We start from the raw sequence: 22,147 nt of genomic DNA on the forward strand, positions 1-22,147 counted from the left end.
TTATGTTAACATGTAAAATTCTCTTCACATTAAAATAACACAGTGTTGTAATTATTTCTGCAACATATTATGCAACAAGAAGTAAAGGGAACTTATGGACACATTACACTAAATAAAACTTAGCTATGATACGCAATAAAGTTATAATATAATAATTCACTGAGCTCCATACACTGAAATAGAAAATCTGAGCATATATTACGGCCTGGTCTAGATCGAAAAAGCATTGACTGTGCCATATTTCGCTTTGTTGTGAAAAGTTGTGTAAACTGTGAAATGTTCGTTATCGGTTGTAATAACTGTAAATGGCTAAAATAAAATAATTTCAGTAATAATATGGGACAAGGAGACGTTTGTTGCACTATAAATTCTAAGAAAAGAGGTCAGAGTTATCCTTCCAAAAGATCCAGGAAGGTGAGTTTATAAAATATAATATATAGTTTATGAAAATAATATATAAACCTTATGTATTTCATATTTCAATAGTGGAAGGAAGGTGTTAATTTTTCAAAAGAACACGATATCAAAAGTACAATACATTTTATCGTCTGCTAGGGAAAGATTCTGTGATGAGGCGATAGTAGCGATCCTGGTGGCTAGCAACTATCTATGGATGCATATTTCAACTGTCTATGTTTGCATATTTAGTAAGTATTGAGCTTCGCAACTGTATATAATAAACTGTGGTAAGGGTATATTTACACAAGAAAAGAGATATATTGATGTCCTAAATTATGTTGTTTTATTATGTTTTATGCTTATTAATGTATGTTGTATTTTGATTGTACAGACATATGTACTTATTAGAGATGATATTGCAGCATAAAATGTTGTATCTGATGATGTCGGCATGACGTTAATACAGTATTAAATTATGTTATATAAGGACTTGTACCTTACATATATAGAAAGTAAAGTCATTGGCTGAAAATAAATATTTCGTATTATACTTAGCGAGAGTTAACACGACTTATATAAGCATAAAATAGCCGAAAATAATAACGAACTCGAAATCAACAAAAAAAGTTCGTTGTATCGCTCAGAAAGCTAGAACTGTTGTATCCACAATTTTCTTCGTTTACCTGCTTTTACACTTGAGAATTTTCTTTGACATTCGATCGTCTTCCATTGTGATAACATGATCCTGCCAACTTTCTCTGTAATCTTGTATTCTGTTCATTAGTTTAACACGCCTGGTTCTGCTTCAATTTTGTAATTAATTTTTTATGTAAAGTCTATAGCTCCCTCGCTTCTTGGGAATTAATTTTAGCTATATTACCGACAACGGAAACAGCTGAAATAATATCGCTAATATAAAATAGGCCTACTAAAATGCTATTGTAAGAGTTAACTACGCAATAACATACAGACCTAATAAACCCGGTAGAATATTTTTGAATAAAACATTATGGTCAACATTTCGGATCTTTTTTTTTCGTACCGACTACAATATTAACACTGAGAAAAATTAGAGACGAAATGGAATAACATCGTTGGCACTACTCTGGTGCAGAAGGCAACTTTTTTCCATACTTAAATATACAGTTTGAAACAAGTGAATCTATCCATTACAACCACTATGACGGACAGAAAGTCTGTCTCCTGTATACGGTGAGAGTTGCCCGAAAATCATATTGATATAATATCGATATTTTATTAATATAAACATATCATGGATATATACCGGTACTGCAAACATTTTATATTTCCATGCTCGCATATGGACATCTTTACTGTGCACTGCCGCGAGTTATTTATTTACGTATTTACTTGCTTACTTACTTAATTACGTATTTACTTGCTTACTTACTTGCTTACGTATTTACTTGCTTACTTACTTGCTTACGTATTTACTTGCTTACTTACTTTCTTACGTATTTACTTGCTTACTTACTTGCTTACGTATTTACTTGCTTACTTACTTGCTTACGTATTTACTTGCTTACTTACTTGCTTACGTATTTACTTGCTTACTTACTTGCTTACGTATTTACTTGCTTACTTACTTGCTTACGTATTTACTTGCTTACTTACTTGCTTACGTATTTACTTACTTACTTGCTTACGTATTTACTTGCTTACTTACTTGCTTACGTATTTACTTGCTTACTTACTTGCTTACGTATTTACTTACTTACTTGCTTACGTATTTACTTGCTTACTTACTTGCTTACGTATTTACTTGCTTACTTACTTGCTTACGTATTTACTTGCTTACTTACTTGGTACGTATTTACTTGCTTACTTACTTGCTTACGTATTTACTTGCTTACTTACTTGCTTACGTATTTACTTGCTTACTTACTTGCTTACGTATTTACTTGCTTACTTACTTGCTTACGTATTTACTTGCTTACGTATTTACTTGCTTACTTACTTTTTACGTATTTACTTGCTTACTTACTTGGTACGTATTTACTTGCTTACTTACTTGCTTACGTATTTACTTGCTTACTTACTTGCTTACGTATTTACTTGCTTACTTACTTGCTTACGTATTTACTTGCTTACTTACTTGCTTACGTATTTACTTGCTTACTTACTTGCTACGTATTTACTTGCTTACTTACTTGCTTACGTATTTACTTGCTTACTTACTTGCTTACGTATTTACTTGCTTACTTACTTGCTTACGTATTTACTTGCTTACTTACTTGCTTACGTATTTACTTGCTTACTTACTTGCTTACGTATTTACTTGCTTACTTACTTGCTTACGTATTTACTTGCTTACTTACTTGCTTACGTATTTACTTGCTTACTTACTTGCTTACGTATTTACTTGCTTACTTACTTGCTTACGTATTTACTTGCTTACTTACTTGCTTACGTATTTACTTGCTTACTTACTTGCTTACGTATTTACTTGCTTACTTACTTTCTTACGTATTTACTTGCTTACTTACTCGCTTACGTATTTACTTGCTTACTTACTCGCTTACGTATTTACTTGCTTACTTACTCGCTTACGTATTTACTTGCTTACTTACTCGCTTACGTATTTACTTGCTTACTTACTCGCTTACGTATTTACTTGCTTACTTACTCGCTTACGTATTTACTTGCTTACTTACTCGCTTACGTATTTACTTGCTTACTTACTCGCTTACGTATTTACTTGCTTACTTACTCGCTTACGTATTTACTTGCTTACTTACTCGCTTACGTATTTACTTGCTTACTTACTCGCTTACGTATTTACTTGCTTACTTACTCGCTTACGTATTTACTTGCTTACTTACTCGCTTACGTATTTACTTGCTTACTTACTCGCTTACGTATTTACTTGCTTACTTACTCGCTTACGTATTTACTTGCTTAGTTACTCGCTTACGTATTTACTTGCTTACTTACTCGCTTACGTATTTACTTGCTTACTTACTCGCTTACGTATTTACTTGCTTACTTACTCGCTTACGTATTTACTTGCTTACTTACTCGCTTACGTATTTACTTGCTTACTTACTCGCTTACGTATTTACTTGCTTACTTACTCGCTTACGTATTTACTTGCTTACTTACTCGCTTACGTATTTACTTGCTTACTTACTCGCTTACGTATTTACTTGCTTACTTACTCGCTTACGTATTTACTTGCTTACTTACTCGCTTACGTATTTACTTGCTTACTTACTCGCTTACGTATTTACTTGCTTACTTACTCGCTTACGTATTTACTTGCTTACTTACTCGCTTACGTATTTACTTGCTTACTTACTTGCTTACGTATTTACTTGCTTACTTACTTGCTTACGTATTTACTTGCTTACGTATTTACTTGCTTACGTATTTACTTGCTTACGTATTTACTTGCTTACTTACTTGCTTACATATTTACTTGCTTACTTACTCGCTTACGTATTTACTTGCTTACGTATTTACTTGCTTACGTATTTACTTGCTTACTTACTTGCTTACGTATTTACTTGCTTACTTACTTGCTTACGTATTTACTTGCTTACGTATTTACTTGCTTACGTATTTACTTGCTTACGTATTTACTTGCTTACGTATTTACTTGCTTACGTATTTACTTGCTTACGTATTTACTTGCTTACGTATTTACTTGCTTACGTATTTACTTGCTTACTTACTTGCTTACGTATTTACTTGCTTACTTACTCGCTTACGTATTTACTTGCTTACTTACTCGCTTACGTATTTACTTGCTTACTTACTCGCTTACGTATTTACTTGCTTACTTACTCGCTTACGTATTTACTTGCTTACTTACTCGCTTACGTATTTACTTGCTTACTTACTCGCTTACGTATTTACTTGCTTACTTACTCGCTTACGTATTTACTTGCTTACTTACTCGCTTACGTATTTACTTGCTTACTTACTTGCTTACGTATTTACTTGCTTACTTACTCGCTTACGTATTTACTTGCTTACTTACTCGCTTACGTATTTACTTGCTTACTTACTCGCTTACGTATTTACTTGCTTACTTACTCGCTTACGTATTTACTTGCTTACTTACTTGCTTACGTATTTACTTGCTTACTTACTTGCTTACGTATTTACTTGCTTACGTATTTACTTGCTTACGTATTTACTTGCTTACTTACTTGCTTACGTATTTACTTGCTTACTTACTTGCTTACGTATTTACTTGCTTACTTACTTGCTTACGTATTTACTTGCTTACGTATTTACTTGCTTACGTATTTACTTGCTTACTTACTTGCTTACGTATTTACTTGCTTACTTACTCGCTTACGTATTTACTTGCTTACTTACTCGCTTACGTATTTACTTGCTTACTTACTCGCTTACGTATTTACTTGCTTACTTACTCGCTTACGTATTTACTTGCTTACTTACTCGCTTACGTATTTACTTGCTTACTTACTCGCTTACGTATTTACTTGCTTACTTACTCGCTTACGTATTTACTTGCTTACTTACTCGCTTACGTATTTACTTGCTTACTTACTCGCTTACGTATTTACTTGCTTACTTACTCGCTTACGTATTTACTTGCTTACTTACTTGCTTACTTACTTGCTTACGTATTTACTTGCTTACTTACTCGCTTACGTATTTACTTGCTTACTTACTCGCTTACGTATTTACTTGCTTACTTACTTGCTTACGTATTTACTTGCTTACTTACTTGCTTACGTATTTACTTGCTTACGTATTTACTTGCTTACGTATTTACTTGCTTACTTACTTGCTTACGTATTTACTTGCTTACTTACTCGCTTACGTATTTACTTGCTTACTTACTCGCTTACGTATTTACTTGCTTACTTACTTGCTTACGTATTTACTTGCTTACTTACTCGCTTACGTATTTACTTGCTTACTTACTCGCTTACGTATTTACTTGCTTACTTACTCGCTTACGTATTTACTTGCTTACTTACTCGCTTACGTATTTACTTGCTTACTTACTCGCTTACGTATTTACTTGCTTACTTACTTGCTTACGTATTTACTTGCTTACTTACTTGCTTACGTATTTACTTGCTTACTTACTTGCTTACGTATTTACTTGCTTACGTATTTACTTGCTTACGTATTTACTTGCTTACTTACTTGCTTACGTATTTACTTGCTTACTTACTCGCTTACGTATTTTCTTGCTTACTTACTCGCTTACGTATTTACTTGCTTACTTACTTGCTTACGTATTTACTTGCTTACTTACTCGCTTACGTATTTACTTGCTTACTTACTCGCTTACGTATTTACTTGCTTACTTACTCGCTTACGTATTTACTTGCTTACTTACTTGCTTACGTATTTACTTGCTTACGTATTTACTTGCTTACGTATTTACTTGCTTACTTTATTTATTTATTTATTTATTTATTTATTTATTTATTTATTTATTTATTTATTTATTTATTTATTCTGATAGAGTTAAGGTCATGAGGCCGTCTCTTCCACACTACCAGAAGTGAAATACATAATGAAAGCGAGTGTGGAAAGATAAACTATATGCACTGTTTATGGATACATATGAAAATAAAGTACATTTGGGGTAGGAAAATAAGTAACATGGCTTTATTGAAAACATTTTGACATAATTTATGAAAATGATAGCACATTAAACTTTTACTACAGAATGTTTACGGCGAGTCATAATACCTGTACTGCTTATTAAACGTCTCTATTCACGTATGAGTGCAGACCTATTGATATGTTTCGTCTTTACCTGAGAGTGACGTGTAGACAAAAGCTCGCCTGTTTTATAAAGCAACATTTCGCTTGGCACCGCAGTGGCTGTAACTGCACCATGTTTCGGGGCTAAAGGTATCAGCACAGTCTAGTATATACAGTCACGAAGCTTGAGTTGTGAGGGTGCTAGGAACAATAGACTGTGCCGGTACTATTTCGCATTGTCTGTAATGAGGCGATATTAGCGATCCTAGTGATTAGCAACTATCTATGGATGCATATTTACTACGTATTAAGCTTCGTGTCTGGTGTCTGTATATACTAGACTGTGGGATCAGTATAGAGAAACGAATGCCCTCTGTTCCCACCACTTAACAAGAAAATTCTTCCTTGGAATTAATGGCTCTATCAAATATAAATTCACTACGTTTTCAAGTTCCAAAATCGGGTCACCTCGCAAAGTGGGGATAGTAAATACATTTCACATAAATTTACGTCATAAATGTAAATGCGCAATAAAAATAAACAGAATCACAATACAAACAACGCAATGCACTACAAAAATATAATGTTAAAATTTCAGAATGGAATCAGTTGTTCTGCTGTGTCCTTGAGATTTTCTTTACAATTTCCATCCGGTCCATTTGCTTCCTAGTCTAGCTTGGGATTTTTCTTTGTTCTTTTATGAAATTAGTTTCCTTGGTCTTTAGCAGCTTATTTTAAATATGCTTTCCTTTTCTCTGCATAGAGATTTAGATTTTCCTCGGAGATATCTGTTTGTGCTATTGGCTGGTCTACTTTGTTGGTGTAGGGCAGTAGTGTCAGAGTTGTAAGCTCCGAAACCGGTTGTGGTGTCCAGTCGGAGCGTGAACTTGCTTATGTCTGTGGAAGCACCGGAGCACGCAACGAGTTATAGTGGAGCGCTCCGCTCCGTTTAGGCTGTGTCTGACAACGCTGGTGTAGAGCCTAATTGTTGATTTTACTAGTAGATATTTTAGAATGGCACTGATGAGGAGAATATTTATACTTTTCGATTACTGGTAAAATTCATTTTCTGAGAATAATAAGTTAATTAAGTAGTAAAATATCGCTGCAATCGAAAAGTATTGGGAATATATTTGAATAAGGAACAAAAAAATGTTTCCTTCCCAGGCAGGATTCGAACCACGAAAGTCTTAGTTACCAGTCTATCGTGCTCTGAGTGAACATGGCTCTGAAATCAGCTACAAGGGTCGGTTCCTTTTTTTTTTTTTTTTTTTTTTTTTTTTTTGGACGTCGCAAAGCGGAAACCTGGAACTCACTTTAACAACGACTGGAAATTGTTATTCTTTGTTAAAGAATCAAAGTAGGGAGATGGACAGTATTTTATTTGTAAAAACATGTTAGGTACAGAAAATATAATTTAAAGCGGCATTATGATTTGTTCCATGCTGAAAAATATAAGGATATCGTTAGTGATGAAAGAATGAATTTACTCACTGTACTAAGTGAGGACGTAAGGCTAAGTGGTGTTATTTCAGTTTATATTCAATGTGTTTAACAATCCAAAGCTCGATCCAGAAGCATAATATCGAGAACGAAAAGAATGAAGCCAAGATTAAGAGCAAGTGTGACGGATTGCACTTCGTAGATTAAGAGCTGTAGAGAGGCTGGCTATATCAAAGTCCATTACACCATCCATTGAAAACATTATTAAAAGAGAGGGGAAAAGGAAATCTAAGACCTTTGCAAATCTGTGTGTGGTCTTTTTTGGCATTAAGATAATATATACTCTTATTATTTTGTATTCTGATTTTCAAAAATGTTGGCGTGTATGAAATTTATGTATCCGTTTCTGTTATATTAATTATTTTCACTGTAATGTGCTTCTTTTGCTAGGTACGCTTATGTTGTTCATAAAGTTTTAGATTTACAAACTGTGATAATGTTGTTTTCTTTGACAAAAAAATTAATGTAAAAACTGTGATTTGTTTACCATATTATTATTATTATTATTATTATTATTATTATTATTATTATTATTATTAGTAGTAGTAGTAGTAGTAGTAATAGTAATAGTAGTAGTAGTAGTAGCAGTACTTCTATTGAAGCAAAGTAAAGAGTATTACAATTTAATACGCGTAGAATAAACATGTTTAGTAACTGTTAATTTAGATTGTTTCCCTAGTTACTGCTTATTTTATTAGTTACAGTTTATTTACAATCACACAAGCAGTGGTATTATTGATAAATAATCATGACCTTCCACCGCCACGTCGCTAATATAGAGCACAACTGTATGTACAGCTCTAGTTGTACGTCACCACACAGTATTCCTATACTGTACATAGCTGATCAGTTGTGTTCCCGTACGAGCACGTTTCAGTTATGTATAGCCAAATGGGGGAGTACTTCTTGCCGGTTCTGGTCTAGACCAGCCGTGGCGAAAATGCGACTCATGAGCACATTGTGGCTCGCAATGATAGCTGTGCATTTCCTTTGCTTCATACCTTCCCCAACCCCCACCCTCTCACTCACTGGAGTCAAACCCCATTCCATTTGTATTTGTCTCTGACCTGCGAGTAGCGCATCGTCGCAATGTCTCTCTCGAAACCACGTACATCTATAAAAACGAAAATTTCAAGTAGGATGGGAGGACGCATTTTTTGCTGCCAAAATGATGAGAATATTAAATGTATGATTTGTTCACAAGTTATTACGAGGAAAACGGCTTTATAACATAAAACGGCATTATAAGTTGCTACATGCTAGTGATGAAACATTAAAAGGTTAAGTGTTGTTTTTATCATCATCATCGTCATCGTCATCGTCATCGTCATCGTCATCGTCATCGTCATCGTCATCGTCATCGTCATCGTCATCATCATCTCTGTACGTCGATTCTTTTTTTCAGCAGATGTACGAATAATGCCGTTAGATCTTCAATTTAAACTCACAGATTTACAGTATGATGTTAAATGAAAGCTAGATGTAAGGGCTTGACAAATGTTGAAATTTTCAAATCTTTGCCAAAAAATAAATATCCTAACCTTCGTTCTTTCGCTTGCTCTTTTGAAGCCACGTTCGCTACAACTTACGTTTGTGAAAAATTATTTTCAACAATGAAAATAGTAAAAACCAAATTTAGATCACGACTGACAGACAAATACCTTTGTGATCAACTACGACTGGCAGTAAGTGACATAATTCCTGATTTTGAAACTTTCTTGCAGAGACATTCTAAAGACAGTTAATTTTAGGTTATGATAATGTGTCCTACGTTTTCTTGTTCATTTCTTTCTTCGTTACACGTATTAAACATTAGTTTGTAGCCTTAATTTTATATAAGTGCTTGACGTAAGGAAAATGAAAAACCGTTAATAAGTCAGACAGTTGCTTCACTTCCCCTTCAGTGTCCGCCTCCCTCCATAGGTGATATGCACGTTGCAGGTTACACAGTGGCTCGGCGCACGATCGCATTCTCGCCACGGCTTGCCTAGACGAATGTCAAATAGAGGTATAATAATAATAATAATAATAATAATAATAATAATAATAATAATAATAATAATAATAATAATGAGAAGAAGAATATAGGTTTTACAAAAATATGAAGAAATTATATAGATCATATTGTGTCAGGACGTCCTATATTGATAGACATGAAAAATCTTACTAGACATAACAATTTATACCAACTAACACATTTTGAAATATGCAAGTAAATGAGAAAAAAGATAGTTGTACAACGGTTTCTGCATGATGCAAAACGTTATTTCCTTATGTTATGACCAGGCTTCGGCCTAGGGACACAGAGAAACCGGTATGAGGTTTAGAGTACACGGAGTATAAATGACGTCATGACCCGTGTGGAAGGATGACTGCTTGAGCACAGGTGGTCCGTAATGTGCATTACCGTTGTGTGTATTGCTGCTTGGCTGCGGTACGTGTAACATGCTTCGGCGTAGGGACACCTGATTAAAGGTTACAACTCACGTTAATACTTTAATGGTAGACATTTATTGTCTACACTAGGAATGTACGGTATATATTGCATCTGTACAGAGTGAAATACTGGGTGTTCATTTCAAAGTGTGTCATGACGTCACTGTTGATGAGTCAGCGATTTGAAGTGAGTTTCAGCTTTTATGTCAGAGAAGTTGCCTATTAATCAAGGCGTTCAATCTGAACTTAAGAACGTGTACGGTATAACTTGAACGTCTGCAACGGATGGCGGTCTGTACGGTCTGTGTGCTACCATAACCTCTTTCGAATTGTGTCTTGCGAGGGCAAGTCTTACCCAGGGTATTTGTTATCATCGGTTGCGTACGGCAACATTCCAAAATACAAATCAAATGCTTCGTGTCCATGTTGACCGTCGAAGTTAATGTCAACAAATACTGTACGTAAGTAATCGTCTTAACCCTCTCCCCATATCCCGACAGTAAGAAAAAAACTCACCTCAGTACGTGTTTCCAAACAGTTCACATTCCTGCCACTACAGGCGTTACCGTACGTATCGGTAAGTACTCTTCAGAATGAACGCCGTACTTGGTAGGCAATTTCTCTTGCATATAGGTAATACGCCTTTGCGGAGATGTAGGAAGATTGAATTCTCTAGGCTCATCGGCTAGCCACATGACGGCATACAGCGAGCCATTACACACTTTGAACTGAACACCCAGTATATTTGTACTATGACGGACTGTTTACAGCAGTGGTCGTCAGCACTCGCTGAAATGTGCAATAGGTACGCGGTGCCATCCCGTGTGCACTGTCGTGCAACAGGGAGAGCAGCTACGAGAGCACTATGGTGCACTGTGTTTTCCGCGGGTAAGAGAGGCTAGCCCTAGCGTGCCCTGTACTGACGACCCCCTGGTTTACAGGTTGAGACACGAAGTAACGGCGCGCTCCATCTCCCACTCCACTCGACCAACAGAACACTATCTTCCGTGCGTTCTGAACTTCATGCGTTTCTGTGCCCAGGACCGAAGCCTGGTTATGACAAATAAAATCACTCTAATGTTAAAATGGCCAATACAAACTGACACGAAAATTAAGGCAGTTATTCCAGCTGTCAAAAATAAAATAAAGAAAGATTATTACTACTACTACTACTACTACTACTACTAGGCCTACTACTAGTATTATTCATATTTTAAACACTCTAATCATCTAAAAACAATGTGTATCCTTAGCTATGTATTCAGTGTGGCTGATCATTGATTATAGGAATGCAGAGTTCTTCAGAACGAAGGACACAAAGTGAGTCCATATGCAAGGAAATAAGCCTCTATCTACTTTACTATTGGAAATCGCCTCTCGCTCGTTCGATTTGATCTGAAACTGAAAAAAACTACTACTTGGACCATAATATCAATAATCATTGTACAGACTAGACTGAAGTGCGCGAGAGGTTCCTTTTTAAAGCCAGTGGTGGATGAGGAAGTATCGTTCGCCTAATGCTCTGTCCAACAAAAGAAAGAGGTTTTGCAAGTACATTTAAGATAGAATTTTACGACATCGTATTGGTGAGATGGTTCTCAATGTCACGTTTCTTTATGGTAAATATCGTCGTAACGCATCCGTAGCAACGCATCGCCTCCCAGCGGTGATGTAAATGGAGCAGAAAGACTTGCGAGAATAGCGAATTCTGTCAAGTGACTACGCAATACACCTTGAGAAGTAGATGCCATCGAAATGAGGATGTCTGCATCCAGCATTTTATAGCTTTATGTACTGAAAATACTGAAATAACTAGACATTCGGTTGCGAGAATAATCTTGTCATATTTTAACGACAGACAAATAACAAAATGACGGCATGACTAGTCAAAACCCCACGATAAGTTTTTAATGAACCAGAAGTGATCATTAAAATGCTTCAAATTGTTTTTCTACATTTCACTATGTAGGAATTTTTCATATTTTATTAATTGGTTTATTTTACGACGTTTCATCAACGTCGATGGTTATTTTGCGTCTGAGTGCGTTGAAGGTTATAATGCCAGCAAAATAATCATCATTTGTTCTTAATGGTTTTTGAGAGAAAACCAAAAATAAAAAAAAAACATTAAAAAAACTTCAATCAAGTAAATTGTCCCAAATATTATTATTAAGTATCCGTGGAAAAGAACCCTAATTCACCAAGCGGTATGCTAGGATTTTAGTTTTGTTATACGGTACACTACTTATCTATACTACTTATTTTTACACAGATAATGATAAAATATATATCTACAGTCTTTTAAAGATAAAGTTTAGCAAGTCTATAAATTGTCTGTAGGAACAAGATTTTTCGATCACTTCACATAGTGGAGTCCGGTATTCGGTGTTGCAGTCCAGAAGATGTGTCGTTATTTGAAATCTCTTTGCTTCAATAATAGGACAGTCAAATAGAAGGTGTTTCACACTGTGAAGGTCTTCGCGGCAGGAGCATGTAGAGTCGATGTCTGCTGAATGTTGAATCTGTCGAAGTAAGTTCCAAATTTCCCATGTCCAGAAAGAAACTGCGTTGTTACGAAACTAGGTTTGAAGTGATGGCTTTTGAGTCGGTCGTTGATTGTTGGGAAGTAGGTGTCTCTTGTTAGTGATCCGGTTGTGCATGTCGTCCATCTAGTATTCCAGTTTTGATGAGTCTGTTGTATTTGTTTCTTGATATATGATATTGGTTGTAAAGTGTCCCAACTAGGAGTTTAATCCAGGCCCGCTCGTTTCACGGTCAAACATGCTAACCTTTACTCTACAACAGTGGACCGGTTTCATAATTGTAATTTATAAATTTGCTTTCTGTAGTTGTCTTGCTTTCACTATTCTTTAATATGTTACTTCTTATAGGCTACTCCCTTATTTTTCAGTTTCAACCGTACAAAATTAAAGCAAGTCTAGGATAAGACAGAAAAATAATCACTTGTTTCCCCGATGAACACTGACAGTAATTTAAAAATGACAATGGCAGCATATCTGGTTCGAGATTCTCGAAGCAAATTGCAGACCAAAGTTAAATGTTTCGTGTATTCCCAAAGTCTCTCCAGGCAAATGTCGGAGTAGGACCAATTAAATAAACACGAATCGCTTCCTTCCCAACCTGTGGTCCTTCACTATCACAATACTTCAGATGAAATCTACCCATCTTATGTTACCCTAGACTGAGGCTCTGTCCGATTATGTGCATATATCTATTATTAGGCAATACATCTCACCTGAAGACATGTCAGAGGAAGAACAATTTGTTTATATCTGAAGTCTGATCACTGTAATATGTTACTATAGGGCAGTGATGTCAAAGCAAGCGCATTTTTCTGACCTTGACGTCGTGCGCGGGCAGCAAGCGCTAAGTATGGAAAGAGGAAGGGTTGTGTATATATGAATAAGCAACCTGTTGGATTAAGAAAATAGTGGTGCACAAACTTCAAACGGAACGTGAAATTTTATGTCGTTATTTTTATATGGCTTCTTTCTCTTTAATAGTATCTATATTCTCTGTAAAAAAAAGTACTAACACTGATTTCTTAATATTGTACTTGTGTTTTAAATCTTAATAACGTAATAGAGAGTTAAAAAGGAATATTCACTTAAATTCCATAGTAGTATAATATTATACTGTATTAAGTGGATGAAACACATCATTCATAAAGAAAGTGATATTCCAAAGAAAGAGATTGGGTATGACATGATAAGTTGGAATTGATATTGATGGTATCTTTAGCCTTACAAAAGTAATCAATAAACTAATCAAAACAATATTACAGTACAAAGCAAAATTATCTAGGTACTATATCTGTTTTAAGTGTAACTAATATTGCATAACAAAACTCTTATCGCATTATGCTTTTAAGGTGATATTTGTGAGCAACTTCCTATTATCAGAATATTAAATTATTTTATCGAAATGTGCTGAAGCTATAGAGCTGACATTTTTACAACACATGGGCACGTATCTTTTACTCATGATGTAACAGTAGTTGCTTGTTTTATTCATTTCCTTACAAAAATTTACATGCGAAAATTTTCAAAATTTTCAATACACTATCTTCAGTAATACATATATACGGTACATTAGATTTACGAAAACATTCTGTAAGGCTACTAAATAAATAGGCCTTTACCTGAAAATTTCACTTTTCTATACGAAAAGTTGAGAAAATATTTCTTTTGAATAAAAGAATCAAACTTGTGAAAAATGAACATTAAAGTTAAAACTTACATTCTTATAATGCATTTATACTTCTCAGGCAAATCTAAAAATTAACATGGATACAGTTTTAATAAGTTCTCTTCCCTTTATCTATTGAATCAGTGCTGGCCATCCTTGAATATAGCTCGACCAAGCGGCATATACCACCTCTTTCATCTGTCTCTTTCCTTTCCGCTGTAAAGCGCTCAGGCTCTCCTGGGCTCTAAAGCGCGCGCTTGCTCCTGTGGATATCAATTGACATGCCTGCTATAAGGAAACAATTTACAAAACTTCGTTGGTCTGCGCATGCTTCAATCTTAAAGATAGACACAATATACTATTCACCTCCTCCTTCCTAATTGTCAACCAATAACGGGAGGAGACGTTACTGACGTAGACTTTCGATGAAGTGGAATATTTTCGCATTTTTATACTTAATAATAACTCTAAAAGTAGTAGTTAGATTCTAATAAGGAAGAAATCATGTTGAAGAGTATTGTTTGGAGATTTCTAAGATGTTTGAGTCGCCGCAATATAACAAATGTAAGACTTGTTAATTGAAGTTTGTTTTATACTATTGTAGTGTAGGAAGAATATGTTTTTGAAGTTGAAAATCCATTAACGATAACCTTTTTCTTTGAAAAGATAAGTGGGTAGTTGCAGTGTATGAAATCGTCTAAATACATTATAATTTTTGTTGAAAAAACTATGTTAATAGAATGAATCGTCCACACCTGTGGAGTAACGGTCAGTGCGTCTGGCCGCGAAACCAGGTGGCCTGAGTTAGATTCCCGGTAGGGGCAAGTTACCTGGTTGAGGTTTTTCCGGGTTTTCCCCTCAACTTAATATGAGCAAATGCTGGGTAACTTTCGGTGCTGGACCCCGGACTCATTTTACCGGCATTATCATCTTCATCTCATTCAGACGCTTCAGCAGATTTAGAGAAAATAATTTAATATTCTGATGATAGGAAGTTACTCACAAATATCACCTTAAAAGCATAATGCGATAACAGTTTTGTTATGTAATATTAGTTACACTTAAAACATATACAGAACCTAGGTAACTTTGCTTTGTACTGTAATATTGTTTTGATTAGTTTATTGATTACTTTTATAAGGCTAAAGATACCATCAATATAAATTCCAACTTATCATGTCATACTCAAACTCTTTCTTTGGAATATCACTTTCTTTATGAATGATGTGTTTCATCCACTTAATAAGTATAATATTATACTACTATGGAATTTAAGTGAGTATTCCTTCTTAACTCTCTATTATGTTATTAAGATTTAAAACACAAGTGCAATATTAAGAAATCAGTGTTAGTACTTTTGTTTTAAAGATAATATAAATAATATTAAACAGAAAGAAGCCGTATAAAAATAACGACATAAATTTCACGTTCCGTTTGAAGTTTGTGCACCACTGTTGTCTTAATCCAACAGGTTGCTTATTCATATACACAACCCTTCCTCTTTCCATACTTTGCGCTTGCTGCCCGTGCACGACGACAAGGTTAGAAAAATGCGCTTGCTTTGACATCACTGCCTTAAGAGAGATGAAAAGAAGGCGACCATAGCTTAACCAACGATTGAGACGAGGTTTTGATATTGCGTACAGATTGTGGATCTGCGTTCGGATCCCACCCGGGAAATTGACGTTTTGTTTAATCATTAATGTGATATCCTGCATTGCCTTAATTGTACATCTGACCTCGTAACTACTAAATACCGCGAACATCAAACTACATGTCCATCTATTTAGTGAGGCAGCCCTATTCTTTCGGTGAACATTCATCAACTAACTGAGCTGCTGCTTGGCTCAAAAAAAAAAAAAAAAATCTCGGGTTTCCTTACAGTAGTGGCAAAAAAAAAAAACCCCCGGACCGACCCTTGTGGCTGATTTCAGAGCCTTGTTCACTCCAGAGTACGATAGACTGGTAACTAAGACTTTCGTGGTTCGAATCCTGCCTGGGAAGGAAACTTTTTTTTGTTCCTTATTCAAATTTATTCCCAATACTTTTCGTTTCCTGGTAAAATTCATTTTCTGAGATTAATAAGTTAATTAAGTAGTAAAATATCGCTGCAATAGAAAAGTATTGGGAATAATTTCGTTAATCTTCTATGCTACTTACCCATTATAGTTCTCTGAAATATTTATTTGGCCATTTTCAGTTTATCATTCAATATGGTATTATTGTTTGGGGTGGAATTACAAAAATTAATCTTAGTTCGTTAAATTTACTATAAAAACGAATAATTAAAATTTGTTTGAAGAAACGTTTTGATTATCCAACTAAATTAATTTATTCTGAATTTAATTTATTTAATATTGAACAAATTTATAAATATACTCTGTTAAAATTTTATCATAAAAATCGTAATAAGTTTATATTACAGGCACATAATCATGACACTAGACGAAATAATAATTCAACATTAGTAGAACCTAAATGTTTCACATCTGCTGGTCTAAAGCATAGCGTTAATTTTGGCTCTCGTTTGTATAATTCTTTAGCTAAATTACACCCAGAACTTCTAACATGTAACCCACTAAAACATAACAAGAAAATTAGAAACGTGTTAATGTCTTCAATTTGATTAAATAAATTTATAGCCTATGTGTATGAATTAATCAGCGTATATTATAAGTTATTTGTATTCTATAATTTTGGAATTTATATTTTTTTATAAGTTGTCCTACTTTATTCACGTACGGTATTATTCTTCTCTATGTTAATATTACATTATATCAATTCATTGCCGCTGTTATTTTAGTTTTTATTTCCTATTATAGTTTATTTCATTTTCTATATTCCTCTTATATTAATATAAGCCTGTTATATTATATAATTTCACTCTAGCTATAATTTTAATTTTAGTTGCTATTTTATATTATTTTATTTTGTATATTCTCTTATATGCCTATTAATAATATATCTGAACTGCGACCGAACACGAGCGCTGCTCATTCGGTCCTCAAATTTTGTTAATATTAAGTTATTGTATCTCCTTTTTTATATTGATTGTATTATTTTATTTCTAATTCTATAGTTGTAATTATATTCTGTATTTTGTATATTTAAATTTAAATAAAATAAAAAAAATATAGAAAAAAAATGAATTTGAATAAGGAACAAAAAAAGTTTCCTTCCCAAGCAGGATTCGAACCACGAAAGTCTTAGTTACCAGTCTATCGTGCTCTGAAGTGAACAAGGCTCTGAAATCAGCTACAAGGGTCGATCCGTTTTTTTTTGCCACTACTGTACATTTAGGTAGATAAATTTCAGAAGTCTGGGATTAAAGGGTAAGCGAGTATGTCTTCACGGTATTGACTGAATCCTCAAAAGTGAATGACCTCGTAACATTACTCGGGCTTCTGTGCTTAACCTTACTAAAGGTAGCCAATATCACAGAGCGTTGCTCCACCTACAACATTATACAGAGAGTACGTATCGATCTACTGAACAAAATGTCTAGTGAAATTTAATTATTTCTCATAATTGTATTTGTAATATTAAAATACCGGTACCATTGTTTTAAGACTGATAGTAGTCTATTTTTTGTTTGCATTTCCACTGAGTGTGAATGTCATTGCCAATTATCTTACGACCAACACATACCAATACCCAACAGAATAACAAACGACAGCTTCAGCGTACTTATCGGGCAAAGTAAATAATGACTGTCTATTCTCATTTTCAAAAAAGTCAGACTAACAAAAGAGATTTTCCTGGGAAAGCCTCAATAGTTACAAAAAACATTATTTGACTTTCTTCAGTTATTTATCTTCTACAACCAGTATATATAGGGTGTATAGTAAGTAATGTCATTAATTTTAATTCATTATTCTTTGAGATATTAAAAAAAAAGTAAAATACAAATTTGCTAGTTTTGCTTCCTTTTCTAGATAAAATTGTTTTATATGAAACATTTCAGAGCGTGTTTTGGGAAAGCCATTGTTTTTTTTATTCACAATATCTACAATCAATTTAAGAGAGCAGTGTATTATGATAATAAATGATGGAAAGAATTTTAGTTTTCACTTTTAAACGTGTAGAAACGTGATCCGAACAAATGTAATATTGTAAAATTCATTTTCAGAAGAGTAGTAGTAAGTTATTTTACGACGCTTTATCAACATCTTAGGTTATTTAGCGTCTGAATGAGATGAATGTGATAATGCCAGTGAAATGAGTCCGGGATCCAGCACCGAAAGTTACCCAGCATATGCTCATATTGGGTGGAGGGAAAACCTCTTTTCAGAAGAAAAAGTTACGGAAGTTCTACCGATATGAAGAGATTTTAACACTCAAAAGTGTCGTTGTGAATACATTCCGCTTCTTTCTGTAAAATTTAGTCATCCTTTGAATTCTGTGGAGTGTGCGGCAAGGCGAAAATCTCTGTCTATAAGTGAAAGCAAGTGAAGTTCCTTGAACCAAATAGAAAATGTTGCTATTCATAACAGCAGTACAAACACACGGCATATAACAATCAAAGATTTTTTCACATGAAATGAACTCTTATTTGCATTTTCCTATGAAGTAGTATCTAATTGTTTTCCCCATTCAATAAATCATTTCCCGTATCCTATAGTGCTGTTCCGCTTATAACGTTTTAAGGCCAGTCTCTTGACGAGCGTATTAACGAGATTATACTGTACATATATATATATATATATATATATATATATATATATATATATATATATATATATATATATATATACATACATACAGGGTGTCCCATTTATCTCGTGCACCTATTATAACTTTCTTGTTTGGATAAGTATTGAAATTTTTGTTTTTGAGAGTTATGTTAGAACGGGGCTAACATGAGTGTAGAGATTTTGTGCATGTAACTAGGCCTACATTATGGTACAAGATACCCGTGATGTGATCAGTTTTTCAAACAGCACTACATACGTTCAAATAAAATTTTTTCAGATTTATTTTCAATGAAGAATACTAGACATTTTGAAAGTTATTTGCTTTCATAATAATGAAACATACTCCCTGTGAATGTTTTTTTATGCCAAATACTTTTTCTTGAACCTATCCACCTTCAATTTTTCAGTTTCAACGTGAAAACGCAAGTGACAATGCCAGGACGATCAGTGGGTTTTTCATGTGGGAGTAAAGAAATAGTTATTTCAGGTCATTGTGGATTGTAGGCGAAAGTTAAAAAAAATGTCGGGTTTGCTATGCTTTCGAGCAATAGATATAGCATCTTAGTATAGCTGCTGCATGGAGAGCTTGAAATGTAGAGTGTAAAATCATTTTATCCTATCCTGCTAAGTGATCTTGCTGAAATGATCAGGAGACTACAAAATTTTCTAGGACTTTTATTTTATCAGTAAGTACGAGTTATACCTTGTGGTCTTTCCTTAGGAACTGAAATTTTTTAACTCTCTCGAGTCAATACTGAAGAGAATGACGCACATAAATATCTACACCACACCGCCATTAAGTAGATCTAATTTAAGATATTTCTCTCCAAAACGTTTCACTTTCATATCAATATAACATTAACATGTATAATTCATGAAAAATAATCACATCATGGCATTAACTATAATAATTTCTAATAGTAATAATGTCATCAAACCACCTCAAGTTTTGTAGATTTTAATATCCAATACACAGCTGTACTCAGAAAATTACACACCGCAGAATCATACCTGTAAATTATTTTTATACGTTATCAAAAATTACACAAATAAAGATCGACATATTGGCATTATGGTGTGAAAAATCTGATCCATCTGAACTCTATGTCAGCAATCCTGTAGGTCATGCATGGCCTTCGTGTAATAGTCTATTGTTTATTGTAGTATGTGTTTTGTTTTATTCTGAAATGCAATTAATTAGTTCTCAAAACTGACGAAAGATGAATTTTGGAAAATAGGAAAATGATGTAGGAAAATTGACATTTCACTGAAAACTACTATTTTTCTCAAAAACTTTGGGTCCCAAGTTTCAAAATGAGAGTTCATTTATTAAAATCCGTTCAGCCGTTTTCCCGTAATTTCCATTACCAATTCAAATTATATATATATATATATATAGATTTGTTATTTGGATAGGCCCTAATATTGTTGTATTATGTGGTGAATCACGGCAGTCCTTAAAAATCAATCGCTCTTGGCCGGCTTTCAACACGCGAACTTCCGGTCCAGTGGCAAGCACAGTATGCATTAGACCGCCAATGGCGACCTTACAACACATCATAAAACATATTCATCTATCAATCAACATATGTAACACATCGATCTGACAATCGATATTTTATACGTGACATTCATCTACCAATCACCATGTCAAACAACATACCCATCTATCAATCAATTTGCCGTACTGCTTATGTAAACGTTACAAGAAGGCAAGAAAAAGTCCAAAATGCACGAATTATTTAATATAAAATCTTCTTCACTATACGGTTTAAGTGAAACACCTGTTCCGTATTCACAGCATCTCTTCACATTTTCGGGGGGGGGGGTCTTCCTATGTCACGATGTTCTGAAGGTCTGTATTGATATGCTAATTTTGGAAGTCTTGTTTGGTCCATATGGTGTGGTATGTTTTCAAATATTCTCGTATTTTATCATGTATGGAATATGTCTGTAATTCATTTCTGATACTTTCATTTCGTATGTGATCCAGTCTTGTACAGCCATTGGTCCTTTTCAAGAAAGTCACTTCTGCACACTGAATTCCATTATTAATTTTCTTATTAATCACCCAAGTTTCATTACCATACAGAAGTAAAGGAACAGCCATTTTTTATAGAATTTTATTCTTGTTTCTTCCCTTTTCTTTCGTTTTAATTTTCTATGAATTGTGCCGCATTCTTGTTGAAATTTTGATAATTTTGAATAAACGTCTTTTTGTGTTTCAGTTCCCGTAATAAATTGACAACCTAGATAAATGAGACAGGGAGATCAAAAACCCACTAACTCCAATTTTTGACAAAGTTTAGTTATGGGCTGGATGGTGCTTTTTAGTTTGTCCCGCATGCGTGGAAGGCAGGAATACACTAATATCGACATTCATCTGCATTCTGGGGGCTGTTTTAAAACTCGTGGAAGTCAGAACTCCACTTACTCCATGGAATAAGAGAGTTTTTGCATTCCAAGCTTAATTTCACGGTAGGTGGCAATACTATCGCTCAACCAGATGAGTAAGGTGATACGATACGGTATTTAGAATGTCACAAAAATCTATGAAATCCATGTAAGTAAGACTATTAAAAGCACAATATCGAGTCGATTAACTTCCAGAAACCCCAATACAGATGCATCATTCCCCAGTCAACTAAAGTACAATTCAGCATCAACTAAAGTACAATTCAGCATTGCCATTGAAAGAAGAAAGCAAAAGGACTTGCAAAATGTAATGCAGTTTATTTCTGAGGAAAGTAAGATGAATTATCAAACTCGTTTGCGGACAGTAATAATCTAGAATCTAGATGCACAGGAAGAACATGAGAGTGATAGAAAAAAAACAGAATCTGTAACATGAATGAGACTATGTTAACATTTAATATTGTTTGTGGTTTTATTTGTGTATTTTGATGTGATTTATGGTAATTTGTGATTTTCTGTCTCGTATATTTGAAATTAAAAAAAAATGTAGCAATGTTAATCTTAATAATAAACTTCCATTTTCTCGTATATTCCAATTTTCATAAGGGAATAATGATATACTTATCTTTTTTTCCTTCACATGGCTTATATTGATTCACTTTTCTTAATTCATACATTGTGGAAGTCAGAAAACCACTAACTCCAGCAGTGTTTATTTCAAACTGTAGCATAAGATAATGTAAAAATTTAGATTTTGAAGTATTTAATTG

At 34.1% G+C, this 22,147-nt stretch overlaps 1 long non-coding RNA gene across 1 annotated transcript in view; it reads left to right on the plus strand.

Annotated features, from left to right (window-relative positions):
• LOC138691224 (uncharacterized) overlaps positions 1-22,147 on the plus strand; it is a 463,286-nt gene that overhangs the window by 436,665 nt on the left and 4,474 nt on the right. The gene's annotated exons all lie outside the window — the stretch shown is intronic.

The sequence above is a fragment of the Periplaneta americana genome, chromosome 16 (assembly GCF_040183065.1).
Source record: "Periplaneta americana isolate PAMFEO1 chromosome 16, P.americana_PAMFEO1_priV1, whole genome shotgun sequence".
NCBI lineage: Eukaryota > Metazoa > Arthropoda > Insecta > Blattodea > Blattidae > Periplaneta > Periplaneta americana.